This window comes from Rhinolophus hipposideros (genome assembly GCF_964194185.1).
Source record: "Rhinolophus hipposideros genome assembly, chromosome: 7".
Lineage (NCBI taxonomy): Eukaryota > Metazoa > Chordata > Mammalia > Chiroptera > Rhinolophidae > Rhinolophus > Rhinolophus hipposideros.
Window position 1 is genome coordinate 47,533,743 of NC_138053.1, and position 6,166 is coordinate 47,539,908.

Below are 6,166 nucleotides of genomic sequence, written 5' to 3' on the forward strand. Positions count from 1 at the left end.
CCCCTATCTATGGCTCCATGAGTGTTCCTTTTTGGCCTCACCACATCCTGAGTTCTTGTGTGGGAAATGGGACCAGAGACCCCGCAGGCCACCCCACACGACACTGTTGTAACTTTTAAATTGAAGAATTAGTCTGTATCTTGCATGGCCTTGACATATATACTTTTCAAAAGTCTTTTAAAACCACATTTATCTCACGTAAATTGTAAAACCACATTTATCTCACATATATAATAGGATGGATGTATGTATGGATGTATGTATGTATGGATGGATGGATGGATGGATGGATGGATGGATGGATGGATGGATGGATGGGAGGGGCAGGCAGGGAGGGGCAGATAGCTGTCAATAGATGAAGAGCTGTTATTTTAAAAGTGCCTGAGTTTGACCTGGGTGGATTACAAAGAAAGACTTCTGATGAGGGAGACAGGCTCTTTTTTTTTTTTTTTTTTTTTTTTTAAGAACAACACCAACACCATGCTGAGCATGTTGATTATGAAAAGTGAGGTTTTTTAGGACCCATCTTCCAAGATTGAGGGGGGACTGGGAGGGAGAAAAATGTAAGTCTCTAAGATGGTGAAAGTTTGGGTCAAAAGAGAAAGATGGCCAGTGAGAACTTTGCTGTGAGAGGGAATTAAAAGCCCTTGAACAGAGAATTTGAAAGTATTCCCTGGCCTATGCTATAGTTCGCCTATTACCCCCTAACTTTCCGTGAAAGTCCATCACTGACATGATGCTTGTGTCAGTGTCAGACAGCAACTCCGGGAACTGACAGTAATGGAAGAAGGTGAGGCCACCAGAGGGGTAACTGAAAATCAATAGAGACAGAAAACCAGAGCTAGAAGAAATGAGAACAGAAGTCACTGGAAGAAACGAGAAGTCACTGGAAGAAACAACGAGAACAGAAGTCACTACAGCTCCACCCTCCTGCTTGAATTCTCAGCTATCGTGGGGAGCAGATGTATTTCTAACACTAAGGGGACTCAAGATCCTTGATTAGGAGAGTAAACTCAAGGCTGACTCCAGAAGGCCAGAAGACTTAGGGACACCCAGGCAGCCAGCATCAAGGTTACGTCTGTTGCAGAATAATAACCATTATAACAACTAAGTGTGACCACCTACATTTGTCCTATTTTTCCTTCAAAAAATGTGCAAAGGTCCAAACCACATTTTAAATGCCATTTATTTGGAACTAGAAATTTTGCTCTAGTACCATGTGGTCCTTACAAAATGTTGATGATCTCAGCAACTGAAAGTATCATAGAGCAAACATTGCAAGTTCTATAATACTACATAGAGAAAAATCTGACATAAAGGCAGATTGTCCCCAAACGTTACCAAAAAGCTGGATCTGTTCATGTCAGTATCTTTCTAACTCTGAGGAGTAAGGGCATAGAAAACACAACCAGGGTTAGAGGCAGAGAGGCAGCTGTTCAGTATTTGCCCCAAAAGGTTGTGTCCTTTCTGTGTCTCCACAGAGGAAAAACAAACGGCCTCTCCATCCCGCCCCTCAAAAGGAAATCTGTAACATTACGGATTCTCTGAGGAGCTTGTTCTGCCAGTTTTCTCCCCTCTCTGGAATACATATGACACATATATATTTTTAACCTTTCTCTATACCCTGGTTCCTTCCTTCTAAACCAGAAGCTCCCAACTGCAGAGGCAATCAACTTGGTGGGGTGCCCATGCAGCTTATTAGCAATAATTTTTTTTAAATACTGTTTGCGTAAATTAGAGACTATTTAAGGGCTGCCCTTGAATATAATACCACTCTTACAGTCCTATCTGCCTTTTTGAGTGAAAAAGCCTGTTTATTTTCTGGGAATTGTCTGCATCCTGCAGCTACCTATTCCAGCTACCCATGGATCTTTATGCAGCAGGGATCTCAAAGGACTATCAGGCTGTAGAGCCCACGATCTACCAGCAGAGGGTAACAATACGTGGGCACTACACGTATGGGAGCGCACTACACATGAGGACATCATTGTTCAGAATGTCACAGCAGGCAGATAGAAACAAAACAAACAGCACAACCTTAGAACCTGCCTTATCCTACAACATGCTCATGTTTCTTCCATTTTATTAAAATAACTGTTTTAAATTCTTTCTGAAAAAAACTGTTAGATATGAAACAAACAAAGCAACAAATAAGTTTTAATTTGGCTAAACCTCTGTATAAGTCTGATACCCAACAGGAAGCAGACACTCTCAAATTCGGATCAGTTAAGGAGGGTTTATATACAAAGGGACCATTTGTTAAGGTCCCAGAAGAATACAGGAGACCCACAGGGAACAGTACAGTAACCTGGAGCTAGTAGCAGCAGATTTGTTACCATCTCTGAGCCCAAAGGAACAAGGGAAGAAGTTACTAACACCCGGAAGGAGAGAGTCATGTGGTGGAGGCCATCTCGAGAGAAGCAGTGATCTTCAGAGAAGGAATGCAAACCAGACCAAGGTATTCCCTCTGGGAGAAAAGCAGGGGGAATATTCTGAGCTATCTCTACTCCCACTTTTCCATGGAGTACGATGTTCATCAATGACCTTCTATTGGCTAAATCCAAGGAATAAACACTTAGTGCTTTTCTGGCCCTATCACTCTCTAGCATTTAACATGACTAACTATTCCCTTCATCCTGAAAGCCTTTTTGCCTTTGATTTCTGAGACACCACTCTTTTTGTGGTTTGCCTTCTTCCTTCTGATTACTTCTACCCTCGCTTCTTTACTGATTTCTCCTTCTCATCCTACTCCATTAGGATGGATTCCCCATGATCTACCAGCAGCCTGTCCTTTCTCCTTGGGTGATCGCATTCATTTCTCCATCACCACTGCCACCTCATGTTCAGCTTTCTCCCTATACCCACTGATGCTAGACTTACTCTGGGTTTCCAGAGAACAGATCTTGAGATAAGGATTTAAATGAAAGTCATTTATTTTGAAGGTGATACCAGGAAACATCATTAGGGGAGCAGGTAAGTAAGACAGGGCAGAGAAGGGAGTCAAGTGAACATTATCAACCAAAATATCACAATGAGCAAAAGTTTAGTCTTGCTGGGGAACTCCAGGAAATGGTGTGAAATACATTCTAGAGAGGTCACATTCAAGGGGCAAACGAGCTGGAGTATTTATACACAAGGATGAAGACCATTCCCAGGGGACATCAATTCCTCAGCACTTCTAGCCTGCCATGAATGCAGGTAGAGCAGCCTCTGAGGGCAGTTATGGGCAATGGGAAAAGGGCCAGATGCACTGAAATGGTAAGGGACAAAGAAATGTGGGTGGGACACTGACAGCATCTGCTCCATTTCCAGTATTCTATTTCTAGTCCAGACCTCTCTCTTTTGCCCCATACTCACATATCCAGCTACCTACCTGGACCTCTCCCATCTCCCACCCCCACCCCTACCCTCATCTGTTTCTCCCTGATTGCAGAGACTGGCATCTCCATTCACCAGCACCCCACATACTTTACCTACCAGTCATTTGTGATTTGCCACCTGATTGCTAAGTCCTATTGAACCAACTTCCTAAATATCTTTTGTAGCTTTTTCCTTTTTTTTTTTTTTCCTTTCTCTCTCTCTCTTTTTCTGAAAGATTGCAATAATCTCCTAACTGGCATTTCTATCTCTATTCTACTCACACTTACCGGTACATACCATGTAATAATCTTGCTTAAAATCCTCTCCAGAGCCTCACCATTACCTAAAGTCAAGATTCTAAGTCTTTAGTTGCGCACAATTCTATCTCTTCATTTCCAGCTTCATCGCTCTTCATTCCTCTAAATACCTTATAAGTGCCTGCCCACATACATGTATTTACAGTTCTCTACACACAATAAAGTCCAATCTTTACATATGTGTTTCCTTCTGCCATGTTTGTCCATCTCCATATTACCTACCTGGTCAACTCCTACTCATGTCAAACATCACTTTCTTTGCCATATTGTTCCAGACATCCCAGGAAGACAGACATCTGTTAGGCTATGCTCCTGTAGCACTAACAATTATAGGTAACAACACACAGCTGTTGGGTTGATAATAAAAGTATCCATGGGAATAGTGTAAGTTCTTTACCTGAAGATCAGAACATATCAGAAGTCATGTAAAAACACAGAGACTGATTGACACGTATTAAATTGTTCATGATAATGTGCAACATTAGACATGAGGACCACAGACCCTTTTTTAAGAGCGCTCTTTTTCATTCAAGGGGTATGAGTTACGAACAGACTCCGTTCTAGGAATCTACTATGGTGGCTCAAGTAAGGTCTTTTTAAACCGGAAGTAGATTATGATTATTACTAGTATTCAGATGAATGACTACTTCAGTGGACTGCCCAACCACATCTGTCATAGATCACTTTACCATTAAAAAACAAAACCTAATATTATTAACACTCCTGCCCCTCAGCCCTTTAAAGGTTGCTAGTTGACCTCTGCTACTCCAGGATAGCAGCATCCTTACTGAGACTAAGGATTTCAGTTCAAGGATCTCCTACCTTCATCCACAGCCTACAGAGAGCAGCCACAAGCGCACTTTTCAAAAATGCTGATGCTATCTTCTCTATGTACTTTGCAGTGCTATGACAAAAGGAGTATCCTCTGGGCCTTCACAGAGGAAAACAGTTATGGGGAGGGAGAGTAGGTCATACATGATAAATCCATTCCTACATCCCAATTCTCTAAGTTATTAAATTTATTTTCTTAATATTACACCAAGGGATTTCTGGTATTGCTGTTTCATTTAGTGTATGACACTGTTGAATCCAAATTTTAATCAACCCACTGAGAAAACTTAAAAATACTCCCAACTGCTCAAATCAACACATTTAATCCAAAGTCTGGTAAGAAAAACTATGTCAAAAAATTCAGCCTAATCTAAAATTATACACCTTGCTCTTTGAGTTAGCACCTTCAGACTCCATTTCCACATATATTGGCCTAAATCTTTTGCTACATAAATTAGCAAAACCTTGCAATTTTATTCTCCCAGATTTGACTTTGCAATTGGTTTCCTGGGAATGTGACTCTACTTGCCTAGAGTCACTGAGGAAAAGTGGCACCCACTGGCCAGATCACTAGTTCTGGCAAGGCCATCAAACGGTTTGCAAGTAGGGCAGGAACAGATTCATCTCTCGGGGGTTACTTCTGCTAGCAAGAAAAACTTAGTGGAGTATGGGGGTTCAACAATCTTAAAGTCATCTAATTTCTCCCAAAAGTTACCATTCCTATTTCAAGGTTCCTCTTTCATAATCAATGCCCTCATGCTTATAAGAGACGTAGAAAGGCTGTGAATTCCACCTGCAATGCAGTTTACCAATTTGTTTACCAATTTGCAGGATCACACCCGGATCTGAGTTTCAACTATGTCAGTCCTTTGAGCAGAGGTAAGAGCTCCTTACAGATCCTTATAGATCTGCCCCAGGCCTTTGACCACACCTTGAACTGCTAAGCTAAGATCTTGAGCTATTATTTTCTTTCTGTAAGCTCTCTGGAGGAGAAGGATAGCAAGCCTACTCTACAGTGTATCTCCCATACCTGGGGTGACTATACATCCCAGTTTGCATGGCACTACCCTCTTTATGTCTGTTATCTTGGAATTGTTGACAGTCCCTTTCACCTTCAAAAGTGTCACAGTTTGAATAACGACTTATGCTTACCCTTCATGCACCTATAGCCCATCACAGCAACCATTTATACCACCAATGGACAACCAAGGCAACCACAGTGAAAGTCTAACTGTTTCATTATGGAATTATATGGGTTTTCAGTTTCCTATTCCCTAATGCTAACAGAATCCCCACTGGTTTTAAGCCAGAGTCAGATAATCCTAGATTCCCATTTTTTTGAAGGTCTGTTCCCTGCAATCATCTTTGGTACTAATAAGTACACAAATCAAGACTCTTAGTTGTAGACTACAGCATCTACTCTAGGTATTCAAACACAAAAGAATTCACTATAGAGTTTTAGGAACTTCCAGAATTCTGAGAGAGCTGGAAGCAAACCTACATTCATGGCCAAGAATAACGCAGCCAGAAGAAATGTCCAACAGGACACTGTTGTATCAGAAATCCCATACTCATTGTCACTTGCTCATTGGCATTTAAGATGGCAACAGACTGTGGACCCATCCACACAGCTGCAGAGAAGATCCAATTTCTCTGTG